This window comes from Chaetura pelagica, unplaced genomic scaffold, assembly GCF_000747805.2.
Source record: "Chaetura pelagica isolate M959 unplaced genomic scaffold, ChaPel_1.0 scaffold205, whole genome shotgun sequence".
NCBI lineage: Eukaryota > Metazoa > Chordata > Aves > Apodiformes > Apodidae > Chaetura > Chaetura pelagica.
In genome coordinates this window covers 942,412-969,469 of record NW_009953318.1, presented here as the reverse complement: position 1 = coordinate 969,469, position 27,058 = coordinate 942,412, and positions in this window count along the sequence as shown.

Sequence of the window (27,058 nt, the reverse complement as noted above, 5' to 3'; positions counted from 1 at the left end):
TTGTTTGTGGCTGGCTTAATCTTTTTAGGGTTAGTTAGAGCTCCAGAGTTGAGCATCTCTGCACCCTAGGAATGTTTCCTACTGACTCCAGTGTAGCAGCTATGTGTCTTATGCCCTTTGAATATGTAGTTACATTGGCAGTGGATTTTCTACTTGGAGTAAGGATACATAGGACAGTAAGTACTACTGTAGTAGCTGCTGTCTAGTAGTGTGGCTAATTTCTTCTTGCTGTCCTCTCAGCTCACCAGTGAATTAATTACCCAAGAGCCTGATCATAGCTAAATAGCATTGGAACTGCTTGTTTATTTTAGTGAAAAAAATGACACCAGAAATGAAGCTTCACAGAAAGGCCAGCAATAACCCCGTAAAACCCACACAAGTCTTATCAGCTGGATCAAAGCCAGACCAGCTTTTTGATAGTGATATTAGATGCAATACTTTTCCTTAATGATCCATGGTGCAATAAAGAAACCTCAAGTAAAGCATGTGTTTCTGCTTTACAAACAGCTCCTTGCACATGTGCTGACTTCCTGCAGTCTTTGACTCCTGTAATTAGGATAACTGGCAAGCCCAGGTAATGTTATTAACCTGACTGGTCCACAAGTCTAGAGCGTCATTTATCTCAAGGGTTCAATTTGCAGCAATATGGGGGAGCACAATACAAGGTTTGCATGTGTGATGGATGTAACTTGTTTTTTTTTAGCTCTTGTTGCCAAGTGAAAATCAACTTATCACAGCACATTGTCAGCATTTAAATGGACAAAGATTCCACCTGAAAAGGGCCATACTAATGAAAATTGAAAATATACTGTTGTCTCTGAAGGGAGGACAATAAAACAGAAAAAGACAATTTATGAACAGGATTTTTTATTCTAGACATTAGCCAGACAGGCTAAAAAATAGCTGTTCAGACACTAGAGACTATGATGTGTTTCAGTAGCAAGTGATGAAAAGCTTGCATACCATAGGTAGCTACTAATTTAAAAATAAGTAGCATTAATGTTATCAAGTGCTTAAAGACAGAATCACAGTGGTCTGTTGTCTGAATTCTACCTAAGTTAGAGTTACTTTCCCTGAAAATAACCATATACCCTTGCAGTCGGGTTTCATGCATAAATGCTAAGGAAAAGGTAAATAATAATAAAAAATATAGTTCTCGAGTTGCTGCAGTTTTCCAAGTTATAAGAAATATTCTGAAATTATAATGCTGGTAGGTGCTTTCCACTTTCAGCAAGTGGAATAATGCACCGTATTCTGACAGAAAATGAGGTAGAGTTTGTGCTGACATATGAAGCCATTATCCTACCTCTTCCTGAAGATCTGTTCCAAAGTCCTTTAAGTCCTCTGAAATCAGAATCTGTTTTCCCCTAATCTATTTAAAAGATGGAGGGGCAGTAACTAATGGGAGTGTTTATTACTGCCATCTTTGAGTTAATTAAAAAAATATTCATGCTGGGTCTTGGTAGCTACCTGGAAGCTGAATGGTGCTCACTGTTAACTGCTGATACCTGTATGACCACATCTACAGAGATGACCAATGTGGGACCTGTCATTATCTTTGAGCAGAGACAGCAATAATGTCAGAGCAGTTCTTTATGTGTTTAAAAGTCAACTTAAATAAACTGTTTGCCAGTACAAATGAGGTCTGAACAATTAGAACGTGTAAGATATTGCAGAAAAATATTGTATAATGTATCAAAAACATAGGTATTTCGAGTTATAATTGCGACACTTCTCACCGTACAGAGATCATGTCAAACAAATCAAATGTCTTCACTGCAGTTAGACCATTAAATGTCCATAGAAAAGATTGTGCAATACTGTAATGTGCATTAGCTAGTCTGATATTCTGTGTATAGATTTAGAAAAGCATCATGCTGGATTAATTTTAAAGGTGTCACCCTCTGAAGTTAGCAATTTAGTAAAAAGCATTAACTTGACGGAATGGAAGCTGTAGATGTTTGGTGAAATATTTTTATTAAAATCTCAACTAAAACCTGTCACTCAGTCCCAGCAGAAACCTGCTCGGCTAACTCTGCTTGAAATAGTGTCCCTCCTCAAGGAAATGGAAGAAGGGAGTTTTGCCAGGATTTCAGAACTGGCATAAGAGTCTTTTCCCTTTACTTTCAATTGCTGTGCTAGAGTCATGTACTGTCCTTGCAAAAACCCTCCTGCAACACTGAATTTTTGATTCATAGGAGAAAAAGCACAGAGAGGAATGCAGGCAGAATATGTAGTGCAGTGCTGTCTGTGTCTCAGCAGACTTTTGGTGCTGGCTTCAATAAGCACTACTTTTGAAAATGCATCATATCTCTATAATCCTGTGAGAATCCCTCAGAGGGAGGGGAAATGACAGGGATGCATTTCTGTGGACTGTGGAATTTCAAGCCCTTCAAGTGATGAAATGACTGCTGTGGGAATGAATCTGCATCGAGTCCCCGACAGACGCGTGACATGCTGTATTCCCAGCGGCAGAACACAAAAGCATGCCTGATCGTTTAGCAATATTAGTAATCTTGAATTCACAGGAGCAGGTGATAGTGCTATTGTAAAAGTTGCATTAGGGGAGAAAATACAGTCACTAGGCTATGTTTTGCCCTGCTGTCTCGCCCCTCCCGGGGCATAGCTGGGTGGCAGGCTGAGGGTTAACACCGGAAAGCACACGGGTCGCGTTCAATGCCAGATGTTCGGACACTCCCCAAATTAGTTCCACTGCCAGCTTGTGTATGCAGCTTGGCACCCTCAAAGCATCAGCAGCCTTAGTGTAAAAAAGACTTTAAATTCTCTTACCTTGTTCTGGTCCAGTGTAGATTTTTGTTTGTTCTCCGTCCACTACCAGAAAAAGAGAAATTAATGCCAGATTCCAGTGAGTCATCCTAAATGACAGAGTAGGCTCACTCTTTGCACCGGCTGCTGGCTGCCTCTGCTGTGTGACAGCTGCCGGCTGGCTGGGGAGCAAGCGTGTCCCATTCTGCAGCCTGCGGCAGGGGGAGAGGGGAAGGCAGAGCTGGGGAGAGGAGGTGGGAGAGAAAGCTGGAGAGAGGGACCAAAAGACAAGAGGAGAGAGGCAGAGGCAGGAATATACCATGTGGCTGCGTGCTCCCCTTCTCTGCCAGTGCTCAGCCTCGCAATGCCCTGCAGAAAAGTTACTTTTTAATATGTGATGGGCTCTCTGATTTTAGAGCCTCCCCACTCCTGCCCTCTTTTCGGTCTATGCCCGGAGGAACTTCTCAGCATTTTGGCGATTAGATGATCATCTCTCTTTTGGAGGCGGGAGTGGATGCTGTGCACAGAATATGTTGAGTAGAGGAAGTCTGTCTTGTGGCAGTGTGGAAAGCAGCACTTGGTGTCTTGCAGCAATTTTATAGGCTGTTTATCTGAGAGTGGGAAACCAAGAGCAGAGTAGTAATTCTGGCATCAGAGGAAAAAAAAATATAAAAAGATGTTGGGGAGCACATAGTCATATACCAGATTGCTGGGGAGGAAGATATTTCTTGGTTACACAGAAGGGAAGGTTGGGATGATTTTGGACCTCTGGTTTATCATCCCTGGATGTGTCTCTGCAGATCATAAATGGTGCCAGAGAGAAGACCCTTCCTGGGGATTCCTGAAATAATTTTCAAGAGGAAAATGCAAGCTGTTGGAGTGGTTAACATTGCACTAAATGGAAGAATTTATCTGGGAAAATACTGGTTGTTTGTTACTGCCTCCAAAGTACATTTTAATAATTACATTACACACAGACCCCTTGTGTGTTTATGGCTCTCTATACATTATTTTTTTTTAGGAAACTAGTAGAGGTAAGCTTCACAAAAGCTGGTGATTGCTATAAAATCTGTAGTGTCACTGGGAAAGGGGAAGAAGGGTTTAGGTTTTCGCTGATTGCTAACTAGTTCTTAGCCTCTGTCAAAGAGTAAGTCATGAAGGCTTTTGTGGGCTTTTGAATGCTCTTTATTAAAATATTTGTAGCAGGATCTTAAGAAAAATTGAAAGTGCCACTACATCTGTATTCAAATTCTCTGAATATTTGTCAAATTCATGTGCATTTAAAAAAGATGATGTTTCTTATTTTGTATCCCTGCAGTGTGAATGTGATTGGATGGTCTTAATCATGTTTAATTGGCACAAAATTCCCAAAGAAAACTAGGAAAGGTAATAATAACAACAGCATTAAAGGTGGAAGAGCTAAAATATGTATGCATTCTTGACTGGAAAACTGAATGCATGATAATATTACATCTTCTCTGAATGATAGCACTGGTTAAATATCCATTAGGTGTTCTCTGTGTGTTTCCCTCTGAAGAGTACAGAATGATGTTTTCTTCTTTTCTGTTATTGGCTGGGGATGGTCCTGTGAGAATGAGGTAAGAGCTCTTCAGATCTGAAGTACTAGGGCTAAAAGTAGTTAGCATACTAGGGCTAGGGTACTAGCCCTAAAGTACTAGGGCTTTTCCAGGCTCATAATTCCAAATGAAGCAGAACAGCAGCTCATATTCAAGAGCTTATGAAGTTTTTCCTTAGGCTGATTGCAGGCAGTATCATACTTTGTGGGGTTTTTTTCCCCTGTAAATTAGAACCACCACAGCAACTTTTTTTCTTTACCCTTAGATTTCCACATGCAGCACAGAATAGTGCCATGAACCACATATACTTGTGAGCCATGGGCTGTTGTAGACTGCAAGGAGCAGCCTTGAGTAAACAGCATGACTAATATTCAAAAAGTGTTTAATTTGAACTTCCTGTGAACATCAGTTCATTAGGAGGAATAGGCCTTTGGTACCATTGGGTAGTGACCATGGAGAAATGCATTGCCAGGAAAAATGAATCATCTGTAAGATGCCTACCCAGGATACTTCCAGGTCTCTTAGAAGTCAACCAGAATTGTACGTGAATTCAGGATTAGCTGTGTAGTAGAACTCAACTAAAAAATGGTTGAGTAGGAGAAGAAAAGGACTTTGTGCCAGGGAATATATCTTCTGTAACAGATTCTATACTGAGTGTGGAGAGTTAATGTAGGAACAGGTATAAATGACAGAGGGTGTCAAAAAATAATTAAAAACATTTGTCTGAAGTGACAGCAGTGGATGAAGCTGGGCGTGTGCGTTAGGGTGAGAGGGCAGAGAGATGTCCAAGAGTTTCTGAAGCCAGGTCTCAAGGTGTGCTGGGAGTTTGAGGTGCTGACACGTAACCATAAAATGGCAGAGGAACAACAGTGTCATAAAAGGATGCTCATCCTTGGATAAAAAAAACAAAGCTGGACTAATTATCTACTGATGAAGACTAATAGCTCATAAGAGTATTCTCCTAAACTTTAATAATTCCCTTAGGAAAATTGGACTAATTTCTTCCATGCTGGTTATTCCCCTTCTCTCTGTTTGATATGGTGTAGAAGATGCTCAGTAAGCCCTTGAATTCTATCTGCAGGTGTGAATCTGAGCTGCATGTTTTGAAGAGAGCTTTAGTTAATTGAAATAATTTGGTTTTGTTACCATATCACCTGGCAAAACAGTAACACATGCATATTTGTTTCTGTTATTTCTATAGTCAGAAGTTGTCTGCTTACCCAGACATTTACTGATGGAGAAGAAATGAAGCAGGTAGATGTAAACATTTGTTGTCCTTTTTAGAGCAAATAAAATAACCGTAGTTGACATTCATGCATGTCCAGAGAACCACAGACTCAGTAGATTGTTCTGTAGTTCACTTGATCCTACCTTTCACATTGATAGCATTGTCACTATATTGCCAATTCATGTTCTTGTCAACAAGACATGAATATTAATATAAAAATCAACATGAAAAATGTTTAAAAGTAGGAAGGACTTAGTTACAATCTTTCTTTCTATAGCCATGTTCTTTAAAGCCCTTAGGGTATACTGTTCTTTTCAAATTCTGTTCTGAAATTTGACTCAATGTGAGATGTTAAGGATGAATAGACCCAGTCTGGCTGGTGCTATTTTTTTGACAGTGAACATTGTATCAGAGTACCAATATGGAGTGAATACTAATTCCGGTTACACTTACTTATACAGCTTGATATTACAAGAGCTGCATCAGCAAGACTTTTGTCTACTTATTTTTTTTAGTGATACCCATGAGTTTTTGTAAAAGCACTAGCTTGTGACAGTTTTATTTTCTGGAGAGGTTGATGGACATCCTTGGGATCTTATAGCGAGGATTTGGGTATACCAGATTAGTCCTTTGGATACCAGTTGTCAAAATAATTGGAAGTCTTTACTCCTGCAATAATGGACTGGTCAAGAATTAAATTTTAAGTCAAAAGCTGGCAAGGTTGCATAGATTTGTCTGTAGCTGCCATAAAGCCCAGGCTGCCTGGGGCAGCTGTGACATCTGTATCATTGCAGTATTTAGCAGTTCAGGCAAACACTAGAGAAAAGAGGCAGTATTTAGCAGTTCAGGCAAACACTAGAGGGCATCCAGAAAAGAGAATGTACTTTTTCTCGGAATATGGCTGCTATGACTTTCTCATGTGCAAAACAGTCACTGAATATAGAGATGGAATGAGGTCAGAGCTGGTCCTTTTCCTTGACTTACCGATGAATGCAACCAAATCACTTGATTGTAGAATCACACTTTGGACTGTTTACTTTTATCTTGTGAGTAGCTGGACAGCTTCCAAGAAACTACAGAAATCTCTGGCAACCAGTGGTTTTCCCGAGTTATTCAGAAGCAATATAAGCCATGTGCTTATTTTTTACTCTTCCTCGTCCAAGTTGTTATTGCTTCTCAATTTCATTCCTTCGCACCTCTTTGCCTTAGTTGCAAACAGAGAGAACAAAGCTCTTGTTTGGGTGCTGTTTTTTGTGGGGTTTTTTTGTGTTTTTTTTTTAATTTAGCCTTTTTCTTCCAAAGGCATATGCTTTTGTTCATATTTGTATTTAAGACTCTAGCTGAAGTTACACTGAAGTAAAAATTTTGCACTTCAGTCTAGGTGCTGAAAAAAAATACTGTTTTTAAACTCCAGTAACAAATTCCAAGCATTTTTCCTGGTCTATCTCCTCTCACAAGCATTATTTTGAGATTGAAGTAATTGAGTTCTGGAAAGTAATAAAGACTTGAGAGAAACTTTAACCTTGACTATTAAGGGCAGATCTACTCCAGTGGTTATCAGCTAGATACATTGATTTACAAAGCACGATTCCCCGAGTGAAAAACCACTGCAAAACTTTTATTTTTCCTGGGTTGAATATTGAATTTTCAGCCTGAAGTATTACATTTGATGTTAGAAATGCATTTATATCCAATAATATGAACTTGCTGTAACAACAGTTGTTGTTTTTGTTGTTTGTTTGTTGTTTTTTTTTAATGGCAGCTATTATGTCCACAAAGTTGTTAATATGAAAACCCATGATTTTTTCACTAATAAAATAAATTGTATTAATTAGTGCTTCACCTGAGAAGATGGCTGTTCGCAGCTGCCATTGCATATAGGTAGAACTCTGTGTTTCTGCTTGCTTTTTAAATATAAGGAATGACATTGATAGAGTACAAAAATGGACAATATAAAAAAGAAGGAAGAACTTTTTGTCTGTAGATAAATAAGCTGTAATATTAACTGGTGAGACTATTTAATGATTGCTGGAGCTGACTGAAAGGCTGAGGATTTTATTTCTTACAAAACTAAGATTTTTTTTTTAAAGCCTCAATTTTCTGAAAATATTAGCATTTTTAAAAATCACAATTTAGAAGAAAGGTGCTGCATTGGATTTATTTCATTCTTGTACCACAATGCAGCCAAATGTATATGATTTTTGGTTTTGCCTGCACTGTCTCTGGATACTCCAGTGGTATGGATTTCTCCGTTGCCCCTGGCAACCCATTCCAGTCCTTCATAATTTTTGTTGTTAGAAAGTTTGGGGGATTTTTTTCCTGATGTCTAATGCAATGCTTCATCAAAATACATTGATTATTACTTTCTGTCCTAATCATGAAGAAGGGGACCTGACTAATCTCTTCTCTGTAGCAGCTATTAAAGCATTTGTTGTGTCTGCCCACATCTCATCTTAATGAGGTGGACAAAGCATCTCTGAAAACATCTGCAGCTCACTATATATTGTCACATGAGAGAGGATACTTGAGAAAACAGATGAATAGTCTTCCTGCAGACTATTCAAGTGAATTTAGTTCTGTAGGGCTGTATCAGTGAATCAATAGCCCTGAGCATCAAGATGATCTCACATTTCTAAAGCCTTGTGCTACATGATTTTACATTGATGCTGAGCCCGTACAAAACAGATTTTGTAACATATTTGTAATATACTGCAGCTTACTTCAGTTGCAGTTTCCATTGTGAAACAATATTTTGGTGTCTGAAAAAAAATCACCTTGGTTCAGTTGTTGTTTAAGGTCTTGAGTCCTAATTTATTTGTTGTTTCTTTCTCTATTAAATTGTAACAAAAATATTTTGGTCATTGTTGCTTTTAAAACACATTTTCTGTCTAATTCATAAATGGATCAAAACTCTCAGCATTTATCTGTAACTGAGAAAGATGCAAAACTCAAAGGCTGAAAATTCTTTAACAAAATATTTTTTAAACTGGAAATCAACAATCCATTTAAATGCTAGGTAGCATGGCCTTTGTCTCCTTATTTCCTCTTCTATTCTCACTGATTGCTTCCATTTTGGTGAAACTTCTGCAATAGTTCATCCAGATGAATGAAAATTCACCTCATATGAATGACAGATTCAGATCCAGCCCGTATATGTGGTAAAGACTCTTCTCAGAAACCAACTTCAAATTTATGCCTTAAATTGAATGACAAAGGAACTGTCCTTGACTCAGAGGAATTGGGAAATGTACCATATCAATTGTTATTCCAGATTATTAAACTGTCTTTGTTTTTAGATAGCCATAGAACCCATGTAGATTTGAAGTTTTATAAAAACCCAAAACCCCAAGGATTTTGTAGTTGTCAAGGGAACAGATAGTTGAAAAAGGGATATTTGTGTGCATTCAGAGGTAACTTGAATGTCTTTCCACAACAACACACTTCAGCTCTATTTTTATTAGAGGATGGCATGAGCAATTGTCTGCGGCTTATTCACAGCAGTGAACAGTGTTAGAAGTGCCTTGTGGCAAGTGTGCTCATACTGAGGTATACTCAGACTGATATTTGGGTAGTGCTAAATGTTGCAGAAACTTGGAGTACATCAAGTTGGCTGCCCAAAATAGGAAAATGTACATCTTATTTCCTTTTTATATAACAGCAATAAAATCCTACACACAAAGGCCTTTCTCTAAAATCCTTGTGGTCTGCCTAAAATATTGTGCAAGCACCTCTGTCAATCCCAGACTAGAATTTTTCACTTTGAGTACTTTTCAATTGATGCAGTCTGGGGAAAGAAACTCAGAAGTAAAGTTGCAATTTTTTTGTTTTGTTGATTAATTCGATTTGTTTCGATGAGAGTAATATAGTTTTATTTTAGAATAAATTGTTCAGAGCCTTGAAATTCCAGGTAATTTGTGTCTGCTGTTAGCAAAATATTTACCTGTACCCCAGAAAAACTAACAATAACAATAATAATAATAACAAATCTAATAATCTGCCATGTGCTTGTCTCTCCAATGGGTAAAGCTTAGAAAATGCAACTTGCTTGACTGAGCTGGCTTGTGCTGCTGGCAGAATTGGTACTTGGTGCCATGCCAGCATGCTTTGTAGAGGAAGGTGGTGATACGGTCTTGCCTGGCACAGTAGCTATTTTGGGCTCAAGAGGTAATGAGAGGTGAGAGGTTAAAAAGTGTGAAGAAAGGTTCCAGCTACCTGATTTTGATAGCCCATGGATCCTGGAAATTTAATTACATATTAATGGCTGGGTTTATGCTATTAATATTGTTAAATGGCCTGTGAGGGAGATGGTCTCAGTTAGCCCTTGCATTAATTTTTTTGTCACGAATGTGTATCAGTATTGATGTTTTTAATTGCATGAGGCTTATGGGGACCTTGGAGAAATCACACAGGGATGCCCAATTTGACTGAAGTCTACTCTCTGAGGTCACAGGAATAAAGAACAATTGGGCTGTTTTTTTCAGAAAATCCAGAAATAGGACAAACAGTGGAAGGAGAAAATCTATTTTTACAACACAGTGTTTTAGAACAAGCTATTATTTCTAAGTAAACCTTTCCTCTTCAATTATAGGGAAACTATCTATGACTTGTTTTTAAAATCTTAGGGAATTACAACCCAATTTTCTTGTCTGCTTTTCTGTTGACTCTCTCTTCCAGTGACTCAGGATTTTAAAGATTTCCTGCCTTTCTGTTAGATACCCAATTTGTTACACAACATAATGACAGAATAGCCTAGTTACCATGACATCATACTCAAGGGTCAATATTTTTAATACAGGTAAAACTTAAGGGAAAGTTTTTAGTGCCAAATTATTCTATTTTTAGCTACTTAAAATATCCTGGGTTTGGAACAGAAAGCACAAGACTGTGAAAAGGATCTGCTTGTTATTTGAGATATCATAGGAAAAGTTTCATGTCTTCATTAAATGTGATTTTTTTTTTTCAACCTTAGTGAATTTATTGAAGTCAAAACAATGTAAGATTTTTGGGTTTAGGGGAAAGTATTAGTTTGGAATGTTTCACCCTGTTAAATTATATCTAATTTACCCATAAATCTATCTGTTTTCCTTTAAGGATTATTGGTGCAGACAGGTTATGTAGTTTACTATATTTTCTCTACCCATGCAATGCCAGACTAGGTCATTTCACATTAGAAAACCTGGCTTTATGCATTTACAGAGTCACATACTAGCTCCTTTGCAATCTGGGCTGTGGTTCATCCATTCAACCACACTCTTAGTGTTATGCTCACTGAATCTTTTATTGCATGCAGCACACATTTGTGAAGTCCGTATCTATTCAGTCCTTCAGAATTTATTCTCAATCCTCTACTTTTCTTCCCTGTTCTCCCACACGGTATTTCAATCACTTTAGTCCCTTTAATAGTGAGCACTGTGTTCTCACCAGTGGTAGTTCAATCTTTATTGCCGTGCATGGCCTAAAGTTGCATATTAACCCTTGATGTCAACATAGCTGAATGGACATTTGGTGTAGGTATTATTGCATACAAAAAAAAATAAATTATAATTGACGCAGTAGTTGTCTGATTTCTTCCTCAGCTGAAATATTAGAGTAGAATAAAAGGCTGATATTTTCTCCAGTTTTAATTAATTATATACATATAATTTTACATTTATTTTTCAATCTTAATATTGATGTAAAAGTAATTTCATATCTTTGCTGTAAATTCACTAGTTTATTTCTAAGCTTGAATAAACTTGTACGTTAGGAGAGAACCACTTTGCAGATGCATCTAAAATATTTTTTTAGCACAACCTAAATGGATCAGTATGTTTTCTAATTAGAATAATTAACTTTCTTCTAGTTTTGATTTATGTGGTAGTAAATTCTATCTGAAACTAGCAAATGGAAAAAAAATCTGCAGTATGGGAGCTTTTTTATGTGAATAAGAATATTTGTGTAGCAGTGTGTGTGTATGTATGACATGTAACTTCATCTTTAAGTCCTTATTAGCTTTGAAATTTGTGGTGGTAAATGAAGTGCTTTTATTTATCAGCCCCTAATTAAGTCAGGCTTTTGCAGTGTGTATTGTATTTCTCTAAATGTCACTGGGCTGAGGTCCCACCACATCCCACCACAGTCTCAAATCCATGAAGTAACCTACCTATCAGGTTTGACTGTAGAAGACATCGTTGGCTTTCCTTTAATATCTCAGCTTATTTATTGCTGTCATGATTAGGCTTTATAAGTAAAATGCAGAAACCTATAGAAAACACAGAAAATGGACTGGTAAACATCAACTGTAAAAATCACTGGAAACGCAGGAAGACTGTTCTCTGCTGTGCCAGACTAGTGCTGACTATCTTCAGGGAATTTCACTTGCAAAACTGAATAACTGTAACATTTATAGGTTAATTTTTATTGAGTTATTAACCAAAGAAGCATGTTCCTTACGAAACCAAAAATATGTCACTAATATAAGTAATGGGTCTGCTATTATATGTTTGTGTAAGAATTATAATATTACCTTTATGAGGGAAAAGTATATTTTCCCCTTTTTTCTGCATGTGAACATGCATACACACAAACAAATCTAATTTTGTATCAGAAATGTACTGAGTAGAAAATCACAGTTGACCTGGCTAGAATTTGGCAAAGTGGAAAAAGAGTCTTACCAGGGAGAATTTTGAAGAAAGCTTTTTTTTCTGTCTTTGTACTATTTTTTCCTCTTAAATATACTATAATAATAAAATACTCTATCATAAATATGAGTAACAGCCAAAATTAATAATACATTATGCAAATAACTGTCTAAACCAAATGCAATGCAGCTGTTTTTACTATGATTCTCTGAATCTTATGGAAACGTTCCATCCTAGACTGCTACATCAACTAGTCAGAATCGGTTTTTAGCATCAGGGATATAATCATATATAACGACAGAAATAGAGAGAGCTGTAAAGAAAGTGACAGTTTGATTAATAATGACAATTTTGAATGTGCTGTTTCTCATCCTTACCCAATTATAACATTTGGATGTCATTTTTAATTTTCACAAAGTTGAGCTAGCAGAAACAGTAGTGTTACTCTTTCCAAATTCAGGAAGACCTCACCTCTACATCTGTTAGACAAACCACGGCTCTTCCTTTCAGTTACTTTTCTAATTGAATCATGGGTGAGGTTTCAGTGCAACTCTACTCCTGTCATGCATACGCAGGTGATAGATAAAATTTTCTCCTGACTTCTGAGTGGGTTTGCATCTGTTTTTTCACTGCAAAGCTGCAATCCATATTTTAATAAGTATGGTAAGATTTAGAGTTGAAAAAGAAATCATCTGGATAATTTCACTAAAAGGAGAAACTTGGAAAGTTTTCGCTGATCATGTGTTAATTTTGATCAGCAGAACTTGAAATACAAACGTCTGTGTGTAGGATGTTCTTAATATAATTTTTAAAATGCATCTTTTTATTAGTATTGATACAGCTGGTACAGATAAAACAGAACAAACCACTGACAGCAAAAATAATTCACTTTTCTTTGGTGTGGCATCCTCCAGCTCCAGTTCTGGCCTGTCCTTCATACACTGAGGTGACCATGCAAATAAAGATTAGAAAAAGAACCTGGGCATAGTGTGTAGGGCCAAATGCAAATGCTGATAATTAATATAAGCCTAGTTAATTTATAATTTTAACCCAAATATCTGAATCATTGCTATTTCTGCAACAGCATTGTATTTTTTTTTTCAGAATAGTTTTCTTCACTCACAGTTCAAATGGTAGTGAGAAGCTGTTCTTTTATCTAAGGATTACGGGGAGCTGTATGATTTCCATTTCTTCTTACTATACTGTCAGGAGGAAATAAAACCTAAAACTGAGGAGTTTTGGTCCTTCCATCCAGCAGTGGGTGCTACTTGAGGAGTCCTTCTGGCTGGCCAACCTGAAGCTCTTTTCAGATGCCTGCCTGTTGTTGCCTTGCAAGAAGGTAATTCTTGCAGAATTTACTACCATTTTCCTACATCTGTCCCCAAAATTGAGTCTGTCCCATAACTGCAGCTGTTTCCAAAGTATGTGAATGAGTACAGCTTGTTCTTAATGGTGGTAATTAATGTTAGATTTGTGGTATCTTTAATTTCACAGATAATGTAATACTTTTCAAGCAGGTTAAGATAACTTGTCAGCAGGTCTTTTAGTTGCAGGGATGGACAGCAGATACTCAGGAACTGGTGTATATATAAAGAGCTACATGCATGAAACCCTTTGAATCAAACCAACTTTAATTAAACATAGACAAAAGACCACTAAAAAGCCATTAGTAGCACCTCTCTTAATAATGCTACCAAAAATATCTCCTACTGAAAACATCCCAATTTGTTGGAGTGGCTTGTAGCCGTCTTAATGAATTTTGGCTGTGCCCCTGTGCTCCAGGGAGAGGTGAAGGAGCTGTAGCATCGGTCACCGCTGTGGCTGGTGCAGCCACCACTTCTGTGTTGTGTGCTGGCTCTGTGCCTCTGTACTCAACTGCCTCTGGGAATAAGACACACAGTGGCTGTGACCAGTTTATTAAGTAAATTTACTTAATAAAAGAAGTTAATTAAACATCTTGCATGGGTGATCTCTTTCAGTGTAGGCCTTTGGTGAATTTATTGCTTTTTCTTTTCATAGCTTTTCTTTAACTGATGCTTTTGTTTCACTGAATTCCAGAATCAGCCCATCTGCGTTAAAAATTATTTCACAGCTTCTGATTAAAAAGTGTAAATCAGGGAGGCTGTGAAGTTTCTCTTGAGTTAAGGATTCTTCTTGTTGTCTCGACAAAATGAGCCAAAAACATCCCTTCCAAAGGATGTTTGAGTTTGTGGGGTTTTTTTCAAAAAATCCAAACAAAGTGGATTTAGGATGGTGTTTTTTTAATTACCAAACAAGCTGGTATTTCTCTAGGGTACAATGCAAGTTTAATTTTTTTTTAATTGAAATGAAATCTTGTTTGGTAAATGAAAGATGGTATTGATATTATAATATCAGTATTTGAGACTTTGAAGATAAAGTTTTTCTAAAGGAAAGTAAGGGAATATGGGCACATTTTCTAGAGCAATAAATACTGCTCTGTTTTTGAAAATAGGACCTGTACAACTTTCTAAAGCGTGACATTTTAAAATTCATTCATAAACAGTTTACTAATCTTAGTCTTAATTTACCCCACTTTGGTATGTTAATTTGTTAAGCCAACACTTCAATGTTTCAAAACATCCAAGAAACCTATTAGACCTCAAATCTCCATTAAATTCCCTGACTTTGTAGTTATCTTTGCAATTATCTCAAATTTATCTTCTTGTTCACCTGGTTTTGTGCCACTTCTCCATTAAACATGGTTTCATTTCTTATGCAAATGATTTTTTATTAGAAGGAGTCATTGGTTTCCTATGTAATTAATTCTGAATTAACTTAGCAACTTAGCAAATTTGGCTGGAAGGATTTTGTCGTCTTTTTGCTTCAGCATTTTTTTCCCTGTTTGAATCAGAGGTTTTAGGAATCCCTATCACATTACTGCTCTCCTGTAGTTGGCATCTTGTAAAATATCTGCCTGCTCAATTAATTTTTAATAATGTCAGCAAATAAAGATTTTTTTTTTGTTTGCTCATTTATCAATTTGGTTTTGCTCCAGAATCTGTCTAACGTATGGGAAGAGCATTTATACCTTTACTGAAAGATCTTAAGTCAGCGATGGGGTTTTTCTTGTTACACAACCGTGTATATCTTTCACCTCATCAGCTAAACAACATAAAATATTAGAATATGGTAGGCAATTCTTTGCTTATAAAAATTGACTGCAATTTCTAAAGACAATTTTACATTTCCCCATGTTATTTTACATATATACACACATATACAATGTTGCAAATTTCCAGCTACACAAAGAGATTTACCCAAGAGTACCTTGCATGTGGCATGCATCTTGGAGTAACTGCATTGTCATCCCTTTATTTGTTCTTCTGTAAGGTTTTGCTGCAGCTGCAGCCACTTAGTGAATTACCTAAATGCTAAGGCCAGTAATTAAAATTTAAATCCTTTCTTCAGACTGAAAGGGCAATTTGTATTTAAAGAAAATGATATTTGGTGTTTAGGATATTAAGCTGTCTTACATCTTGAAGTTCTCTCAGTCATGCAGCTCAATAACTGACCCTTGTTAGATCGGTTTAAACATGAAAGGTGAAAAGCTACTTTTATTGAAGTTGTTGGCAAATCTTCCAGTGAAGCTAGTATTTAGATGTAGAAAGGGCCTCTCAGATTTATGTTCTGGTTTGAAGAAAGGACATCTTCACTCCTACTTCCATAATGAAAGAAAAACTGGAACTTCAGAAGGTGAATAATTTTATCACAAACTTCTGCTTGTCTCTATTTTCTCCATTCATGTCTCAGCTCCATGAAATCTGTGAATCTTTACTGGCAGTGTTAGTACTGAATATGTAGGTCTTCACAAAATGAAATCTGGAACCTAACTAGCTGTTGTGAAAAACCTTCCCCTGCTGGAAACTGCAATAAAGTATTAAAATAATTGATTTTTTTATTCTAACTTGAAAATAATTTTCATTGATCCTATAGAAGAGAGGAACACAGAACTTTCAGGGCATGCTCTAGTGGCCACGATCAGAGGTTGTGTATTGTGGGGCTCTTTTTTGGGGGTATGGCTTTGTGGAGTTCTGTGGTTTATGTGGGTTGGTTTGGTTTGTTTGTTTTTTTTATGGTTGGACTCGGTGGTCTCAGAGGTCTGTTACAACCATGACTATTCTAAACTTTAAAATCTGCATTGCATGTTTCACTCTAAGTCCTGGCAGGGTTGCTTTGCTGTCTGTGATGTGTGTTTGAGCATGTACAATTTCATAAACCCATGGGCTATCAGTTTCCCTGTGTCTAATCAACATGATCTATACAGAATTGGTTTTGCTTGGCCAGTTTAAAGATGAAAATTTATTTTAATCTATTTTTTGAAGTGTTTATTGAGTTCATTTAATATACCGCAGCAAGAGAGGTGAATGTTCAGTGTTTTCATGAGATAGATGAGCAGCAAGATGACAAAATCTTGCTTGAATGAGTGTAAAAAACAGATGGATTTTGAATGGGTTTTCTGGGCAATAACTGGATGGTAGGCTATTCAACTGATCATTTAAGGCATGCCTCCCATCAAAACCTCTGAAACTGGTTTTATTATTAATTTGTTTTTTGTTCCTCCTTGTGACTAGCTAGATTGCTCCAACCAGCAAGAGAGACACTCTAGCAATGGGGTTTTATACAATATTTCCCTATTATTAATTAAAGATGTACTGTAAAGGCTGTGAATATTGTCTAGCGTTGATCCAGAGCATGGATTTACACAAACTCTCAACATGCTTTTTTCAGTACTTTCTTTCTGCCCTCCCATTTATTCAAAGGTATCAATCATTTTCTATTCCCATAGTAAATGTCTGAAATACAGAATTTATCTAACTTGGTGAGATGTGCTGTATCCGTGCTTATCCATTTTCCACTCAATTTCTTCATTAAGAGCGAAAATAATCCCAAGTGCAACAGGAAAGTTCCTCTCTGCGGTGGATAGAAAGTCCTGTCTCTGATAGTCCGTATAGCTTTGCTTGCTTTTTATGTCAAAAATTTGGATGCACACATTCCATAGAAAAAAGCCTATACTATCCTTTAGATTTTTTTACTGGATAAATGCAATAGAAAGTAGAGGAAACACTTCAAGATAAGTTTTACTGATGATTTTCCACTTTTTTACACACATTAAATAAGCTTTAAGCTTTGAGAATGTAAATACAAGCTCTCCTTGTGTCATACAACAAATGAAAATACCTGCATTTAAAACTTTTGTGATAATATAGCATGTATAACATTTTCTTTCTGAGGTGACCATATGTTTAATCAATCTGTTTACTACTGTTTAAATTATTATACAATATATATATATATTGCAGTGGGTTCTTGTCTGAAGCTTAGAAAGTTTGCTGTGCAGTTTCAAAACAATGACATTTGAGCAGGAAGGGGCTAACCCTCCATGCCACTCCAGACTTTAGAGATGGTGTCAAGCTTTAGGAATCTGGAAGGAAAGGATGAGGGAGAAAACTCAGGGCAGTACTGAAGATGTAAGATGTTTGAGGAATGAGATGGGAATCTCCTTCCTTCTAGGAAGGGAGGACTTTCTTTGCTTCCCTTCCTTAAAATTTGCTCACTAGCTCCATCCCGTGGGTGGGTCCTTGTCCTGAGAGTAACAGGACTTTGCTAACCCTTTTGCCGGAGCAGCCCATGTAATCTTCAGCACTCTGTGTGACATTATTACTATTCAGAAGGAATAGATAACACCAGTACGTCCCCATGTACTCACTATACAAATAGGCATATTTCAAGCTGTGAAACATGAAAAAAAAAAAAGTTATTAGACTGATACAGACCTGTAAATCGACAGGGACAAGAATGTTAGTGAGATTGCACAAGTGTTTGAATCAAGGTCCCAACACCTGATCTTGTAAACAGCAAAAAAATGTTATTTATATAGCTGAAGTAGGTATAGCACCATCTTTTTTTACACAAATACATTACATCACCAGCAAAGCAAGTGTAGGTGCTTACTGAAGGATGAAACAAGAAATTAAAAGACTGGAATTTGGACTATTTTCTCTAGACATCATTTGGATTTTTTGCTTCCCTTCTGTCACCTTCCCATCTAACAGCATTCTTTCCCTTTCTCATAGCTGTGTAATTTTGGGCTGATTAGTACTAGGACTTCATTTGCAACTAGAGGGATCATCTGGCTCTTGAATGAAAGCATGCTTTTCAGTTGTTGCTGATGGAGTTATTTTTCACACATATGCCGATTGTTATTCTGTTGTATACAGCAAATTGAAGGGGTTTCTTTATTTTTCCAAATAATATTGCCAGTTTATAGCTTAAGGAAGTTGGACTTTGTGGGACTGTAGGTGAGAGGAAATAATACTTTAACTAGTGTAATTTCAGCAATGTTTACTATATTCATCTCTGAGCACAAATTTATTTGCTCTTCTAAGCACTTCCCTGAGTCTGGAATCAACGCTGCACATTCAGGCTACCGTGAATGGTCATGTTTAAGTGAACACCTGTCCTGTATCATCTGTATAACCATATTGTAGCAGTTGGCATATCACAGCACGGTCTCCACAGCTCACAACAAATTAGCAAACTTCTGCTAAATATGTCAGTGCCACTGTAAGATGCCTTTGTTGCTGGAATTTTCTCCAGACTAGTTTTGAACTTTCCATAAATTGAGAATCATGTTGTTCTTCCTGTAAGACCATTCATTTAACAGGATTCCTCTTATTGCCCCATGGAGTAACAGTTTAGGGCTCAGTATTTAAAACTTGTACTAGAACTCAATCCCACATGCCAACATATTGCAGACATAGGCATATTTAATTAATCTTCTATTTTCATTGTTCCAGACTGTTATGTCTTCCCATTCTCTCTCCATCTTCAGTTAGCCAGGTTAATAAATATTTAATTATATACATTTTCCATCATAAATCAGTGCTTTCATACTCTACTCTGTTCTGCTGGTTTTTTCTTAACTCACTGCAATTTGTCAGTCTTATAGCTGACATTATGTCCTGCGTTGAATTAATTCTTTATAGTGTACTCACACTAAAAACTGCCCAAAGGTCAAGCAATTACCATTTCTGCACTCCATGATGTGTTGTCTTCACTGATTTTAGTCTGAAACTGGGCTAAGCCTGTGTTGCTTTTTGGTATTTCTGCAGCATGGAAGTATCTATTGGCCACACTTCTCTTTTGTTACTAGTATTTCCTTCATTTCTTCCACTTGGTGGATAGCCAGCCACATGTTGATTCGTATCTCCCTAGGTGTTTTAGGTGTTTTTTATATGTATTTTTCTAAATTGAAACTCATGCTGTCATTTTCTGCCCACTACTGCCTCTGGCTCTGTCACTAACATTTCTCAGCTGTGACTGATGTTCATAACTCTTTCTGATTTAGTATTGTCTGCAAATTGTGCCAGAGCATTATGAAGATGTTCAAAGAGAGGCAGAGCTCATTAAAGGGTTCTAGAAGACATCTTCCTCAAAACTTAAAACCATCTCATCTCCTGTCTCCAGAGGTTATCATACTTTGCCATATCAGAAGTCAAAGATCATACTTAAAAAGAGTAATAATCTTAACTTTGATGCCTTTTTTTCTTTTTCTTTTTTCCCTGTTTTGTTTTTTTGTGGTTTTTTTTTTTTGTTCCAGTATTCCCTGCTCTTTGAAATACAAAGTTGAATAAATATATGGTGTATGTAAAAAAAGCCTGCAGTGAGAGATTTGTCTCATTGCAAAATTAAGGCTATAACTCATCTCTTTTAAAGCTGTCTGCTTTTTTAGAAGGAAATGGCAGATTTCTTCAACAGGGCAAGAAAAGATGAAGCCTCTCAAGTTCTTCTCACTCAGAAAATGATAACATGTCCTTAGACATGTTTTGGAGAATTGCAGTACTCCTCAGTGCTATTCCTGTACAGTTCCAATAATTTGGCCAGATTTCCCTGGCTGTCCTCCCAGGTGTCCTGGGAAAATAAAATAGAAAATGAGATATTGTGAGATTTCTCCGCTCGGTGCTTTGAGTGAGAGTACAGCACGTGGTGGCTGGATGTTGGCTGACTTGGTGAGGAGTTCTGTTCTAGCATGATGGCTGTGTCTGCTGTGGTGAGCTGTAATTTACCGCACAGATACTATTTGTTGCCCCCACTGATGAGACTCTAGCTGTGACAAATAGAAGCTGGTTACTGCCTCTTTGGATGGGTCACTGAATGCTGTTATCTGGAGAGGACTACAGTACTAAAGCTGAGGTATAACAGGGAGTAACAAAAGCAGCAGTGGGCAGCCTTGCCACCCCACTGGAAATCTTTCTGCCTGTTCCAAGTTACCATGTTTCATTTCCCCTGAGGGCAGTTGCATACACTTTTGGTAGGAAGGCAAGGTATGTCACAGAGCATCTGGCTCTTTAAGATTCTCCCAATGCTGAATCTCTCATCTACTTGCCAGTTTGCTACATGGCTCAAATGATAACTGGAAAAGGTGAGAGAAAAGCCACAGGCCTGCAGAGCAGCTGCTCTAACATGGACACATGGTAACACAGTGAGGAAGTTGGCATAATCAAATGAATTGCCATAGCCCCCTGCAAGGAATCTGAGATGATGGAAGGGATACAGATTCAGGGATAGAGGCAGCTGTGAAAAAATGCTTCCAAATTTAGTGCATCAGTAAAGACACAGACTGAGTCCAACAGTAAAAGGATTAGTCTCAGATGAAATTTCTTTATAAAAAAGGCAGGCTAAATCCTGTAGGTTCCTGCATACAGCCATGCTTTACTGCTACAGTACCTAGGAGGTAGGTACATAGATCCCAAAAAAGTGTCTTTTAAGATGCAGTTTATATCACATAAAACTCCAAATGTACTCTCCACCAATATAAGAAATCACAAATTCAGAAACTGATATTCTGATATGGAATTTGTGCTTGACATTAAACTGAAATAAAATCAGATGGAATGGGAAAGTGAAAAAACAGATACACTCTTGTGTTAGCTTTGAGGATCCCCTTTCTTAGCACACAGTCTTGCTCTTTAATTGTTTCCTTATGATTTTGTATTTTTCCAGGTTCTCCTGCTGCTTTCTCTACCTTTGCAAGGTCATTTCTAACAAAGAGCAAGCATGGAGCCAATGGAACAGCTTGCACAGTTATTGCTGTGGAGGCACTTTAATTCTTGGACTTTTCCCCTTTCCTGGGGCAGCCGTTTAAGAGACAGGTTTCCCACCAGGTGCACAAAATGTTCTTTGAAAGAAATTGGAGCTAATTGCTACCATTTTGCTTCTAAACCTGAGGGCCTGGGCACCACCAGTGGTCTGTAAGACAGGTAACTTGAAAAAACGCAGCACTTTTGGCAGTTTGCTTTGATATGTGCAGGAATTCAGAATAAGCTGAATAAAGGTAGAAATATTTATGAAGTCTAATTTCTTTAGATTTAGTTTAAATAGTGTTAAAGCTTTTGCCACAAAAGTAGCTAAATAAAGAAGCAGATATATGAAAATATTTCTACAGTTTGAAATCAGTCCACTGGGGTTTAAGTTTGTGGATCTGCTTTTCATAAATGTTGTCTAATGAAATGTTTATGTTAAGCAAAAGAGAAGTGATGCTCTCATTGGTTTCAGTTTTCTAAATATGTTCTCAGATTATTATCTTTTTGGAGTTTCTTCACTGCCACAGATTTCTGTCACAGCTTTTTATCAAAATATGATGCCTTTGTTAGACCACTGCCATACTGCTTCGGGAAAGACTGAATGTAGCCTCAAACAGTCTTAGCACCAAGACATCTTACTGGATTTGGAATCTGGGAACTGTTGTGGATTTTTGTTAGTTATTGTTAAACAGCCTTAAAGTATGTGGATTAAGGATATGGCTGCAGTGGACAATCTGAAGGAAATAACAGATATATAACACTAAATTATCTATTCATACTTTGGAATAAAAATATAGACTGAAAAGTTTTAGTAAAACTTATGATCTAAGCTAACAAGATTAGTTCAGACTTCTGAAATTCTCTCTGGTTTTGGTGTTACAGTAGGCTGGATGTAAATATGAGTTCAGTATAGTTTTAAAATGGTAAATTTTACTCTCCAAAGTTTTTGGTACTCAAAACCTCTGGAGCATTATCTCAGAGCAGAGATGTGACCTTTGTTTAGAATTTAACAAGTCAGCTTGTACTGTAAAGCACAATGTAATTCAGAGAGAGGAGGTGTGACCTAATATGAGATACTTCTTAATTGACATGAATGAATTCTGATTCCCTCTCATTCTGCTTGGAGTTCTGTGTCTTGATGCATGCATGAAAGAAAGAAACAAATACACACTCCACTGTGTAATTATTTACTGATTATTCACTGATTATTCACTGTGTAAGTTCCCAGTTGTGTGGAGCTGACAGGAATACCAGAATAGCAAGTAACCTTTCCAGGTCCTTTTCTAACAGTTTCTGTGTTACCTTAGTTTGTTCACACAGTTCACACAGAAAAAAAGACAAAAACTGAACAGCCTGTGGCTCCTTCCCACTTGTCTTGGGATTTTGTGCCATGTCAAAAGTTTTCATAGTTTCACAGCTGATAGTATTCTGAGTTCTGCAGAGAGATTTATATAAGATGTGAAAAGGACCAATGGGGGAAAAAATAATAATTTTAAAAGTTCCTTTCTTTCTGCCTCCCCCATTTTCTTTTGTTCTGTTAGCAGTTTCCACCAAATCTCACCCTTTTAAAGAAGCTAATTATTGCTCTTCCCTGGCATGCATTAGTATTATGCTGTTGTCAGTCTGTCAGGTGCACTTAGTCAGGGCTTAATAGGCTTGCAGTGAGCTACAATTAAACTCTGGAATTAACATTTAAAGAGTGTTTACGTGACTTCCTCTTTCCTTCTTCCCCCATAGCAGTTTGCTTAAAGATGCAAGCTGTTTTCTGATTTATTTGTTATATGAGGAAAATACTGAGGAAATCCATGAAGCTGACTTTCATTTTGAAATTATCTTTTTTACAACTCTTGGTAAATATTACAGCACTATTTTCCAAAAGAATAATCATAGCAATTTAGAACCATGTGATCAAATGCAACCCTTGCTGTAACCATGCTAACAAATGTCACCAATTAAAAAAAAAAAAAAAAAAAAGAGAGTTGTTGCTCACTCTGAAGTAGTTTTGTTTTCCACTTACTCCTGAAATGTGTGTGAGACTGCTGACCTTTTCTTTTGGTCCAGAGGCAGACAAAATGTGTGTGTGTGAACTACTGCTTTCTCTGTAACCCCCATTATCTTCTTCAGTTTGCTGTCTGCAGACCTCAGCACTTGAAAGCTCAGAAACTGGGAAAGAAAAAGATAGGCATGTGGACCCTCAGAAAGTTCAGACAGACGTTTATTGTGTGGGTTTAGAAACACTTGGCAGATGAGGATGTATTTCCCTCCCAGTTAGGGAAGCATCTTTTGTTCGGAAGAAGTCCAAGCAGAGTCCTCTTGGCAGTTACTTAAACCAATTGTGTCCTCAGCTGACTTGACAGCTCTTTCAAAAGACTTGAGAGTCAAGAAAGCCTTGCATGCAGAAATTACCTGTGGGCTGGAAGAACTTTTGGAATTAAATTAGGTATGTATATTTACTGCTGTGAATGCTTTGTAGAGTGCTGATAGGAAGGCTCTTAGTAATGGACAGAGGGCCGACTTTTCAAGATTCAAACTCTTCAATGGGGAAAAATTAAAATTACATTAGATCTGTGTCAGTGCCCTGCTAGCTCTATTATTTTATTACAGCTGAGGTTATGCTCTACAGTGTCAGGATTTTCTTTTCAGTTCAGGCATCGGATGTAACAGAAGAATCTGGTACCTTTCTTGTATATGACAACTTTGCAATTCAGTTCTGCAGTATTGCTCAGATATCCCTGCTTTTCAATCAAAACACACAAGTTGGAGATTCCACATTTGGCAAGTTTGTTGTTACATTATATGTTGTTACTTAATTGTTAATGACTATTATCTGTATCATCTTTATGTAAGCCAGTTGTGACTTGTGGAGAGAGAGCTGCAGTACTTCAGACAGACTTCTCAGAGAAGTTTTTTATCACAGAATTTGCAGATTTATGGCCCTCAGGTGGTATAGGTTCAAACTGTCTCCCGTATTTCCATGTGCAGAAATTGTCTGCTCTGTCCTAAATTATCTTTTAATTAGGAAGCCATTAATATCTTAATTTTATTACTAGAGAAGATATAGGTTGATAGTTGAAGGAAATGTTGAGCGTTTTAAATGAAACAGCTGATATTGTTTGTCCTTCAATATAAAATTAAATTTTCTTTTAGGTGGGCATGCAGGAACTTCATGAAAAGAAATCTTGAACTCTCCATATAACTCATAGATGAGCACTAATGCAGCCATTTTACTGCTAATTGCTACATGACTCTATCAGCTGCAAGTGCCAAAACTAAACTGATATTCACCGTTAGTTCCTCTTTCTCCATTTCTCTGGAACTTCAAAACTTATCCTATTTCTCTCTCAGCACAGATGTTATCAGAAGAGTTTATAATGTTTTCTGCTGATTCATTCTGTTGAACCAGTGGAAGACTGCTAGCTTTGAAAACCGTTTTCAGGGTGCTGCAGAACCAGTGTTCTGCAGGAGATTTTACAGTAATTTTTCTGGGGTGTTTTTTTCTCAAAATGGGATGGGGGCAAAACATATTCATCAGTGTCAAACCCCTTCATAATCCACCATTTGTGCTAATAACAATAGCTGTTTGTTAAAGCTTGTTGGTATCCAGCTGGTGATTGGTCTCTCTTAGCTAGTTTTTGCCTTGGCTGTGTAAATTATGCCACTTATATCAGTATTTGACGTTAGACAAATCTTTCAATTCAGATTTTTGATGGCTTAATATCTCAGATCAGTTCAATTTCCTACACTTTAGTGGAGTCTGAAGGAAACAATTTGTTTTTCAATACTAAAAGCTGACACTTGGAGCAGGAAACACTCAATCAAATAATCTGTGTGAGAGAAGTAAGGGTAATTTAGTATCTCCACCCTGAAGACAATGATTCTATAACACAGGAACATTTTCATTTCTAATCTGCTGTGTTTGGAAAAAAAAAAAAAAAAAAAAAAAAAGAAAGACATTTTCTTCATATATAGGGCTCTTTTGGTCATTGCTGAGTTTGTTACTATTGTGTAAGAGCAGAAAAGAGGTCAGTTTCCTGTCCTTAGCATGGTCTCATCCAGGGCTAGAGATGCATTGCAGCTATGTAATTGTTTTAGCAGCAACAGTAAAACACAGACTGCAGAGTGCTGTGTATTTGAGTCATGCTAAAGTCAGAGACTCTACAGTTTTGCCAGAAGATTTACTGAGAAGAGTGCTTTGTTTCAGATTAAATACTCTTTCTGATACCTTACCTTGAGGGCATGTATCAGGTTACAGGACAAATATGCTTTAGGATAGGTGGGGTTCCAGAAGGAAATTGAGAACTTGGAAAACACTGTGAGCCAGATTAATAATAAAAAAATATTTATCTCGGGAGAAAGTTATCCTATCACAATACTATGCCAATCTTTGAGTAATTCCACTTTGTTTAGACAGGAGAGATGCATCTTTTTTATTTGTGTTGTACCTCATAAAAGTTGTAAGGGTTATGGTACTGGAAATGTACCTGTGTCTCTCTATTCACTAGGAATCCACCATGTCAGTGGCAGCAGGCTTCCTACAATGTCCTGTTTATGTTGCTGAGCTTTGAGATGGATGCTGGCAATCTAGCAGGACTCAGCTTTGCAGTTTTCGATAAGGTACTCTGCATAACTTTGGGAAGTCCCGTGTGTGTTGCTATGTAAAGTCCTGCCAATAGATACTTGTTTTTCATAAGAAATTGGACTGACTAGTTATGCAGAAAAACACTTTCTCTTTAGGAGGCCAGGACTGTGATGACTTTAGGTAGCTTAAGAGAATTGGATTTACAAGGTCAGACATGGAATAATAGTGGTTTACCTTTAGTTTTTTATTTTGCAAGGAAGCAGACTTGTGGAGGGTTCTTGTCTTGTGAGGGTTCTCCCCACCCCTTTAAGAATATTACACTTTTTTAAAGGAGCTTTAAAAAAAAATAAGTTGAAGATGTTTGTTACTGGCTGGATCATGTTGAAACAGAATGACTGTGTATATTGACAGGATATAGAAGAAGATTCTGGTTTTTCACCTGTATAATCTCTTTCCTCTACATGCAGTTCTCTGATAAATTATTTTAGCAAGGGAATGAGTTCATTACATTTCAGAAATCAAAATCAGACTTAAAATATTCATATGTATTCACCTTTAATAAAACTTCTATGTTGGTGCCCAAGCAATAACTCTTGGAGCTATGAGATATATAGCAGTTAATAAAAAGCCTATCAGTTTTAATTCAAAATGACAGAATGGATCCTGATTTATTATGATGTAAAACCATTATTTTCTCTGTGATATGATATTCCTACCCTGAAGAATGTCCTAATTTTATCATAATTCTCTGATATTTCTGGAAATTAAATAACATTCCTTCAGTTACAAATCGTACATTTTATGTGCCAGGTTTTCATTGCTTTATGTCTCTTTTTAAGCAGTTACAAACATTTTATAGTGCAATAGGATGAGGCTTGGTAGCAGGCCTTGTAACAAGAAGCAAAGGTATTTTCATTAATACAGTTTTTTAAAATTGTATATAAATATCCATAAAGTATGAAGTGTATGCCATAAATAAAATAATTTGTATTAGGTAAAGATGTTTTTCTCTATATTTGAAGACCCTGTAAGGTCTTAATTTGAAAAATTGGAACTCTACCTCAAAGCTGATGCTATTTTTTTTTTAATTAGCATTGAAAAGCACGAGGAAAACAGGCCTAAGAACTTGTGACGCTGTTGGCACATACAATTTTTTAAGGTATCTGTAAGTTTTTATCATTGCT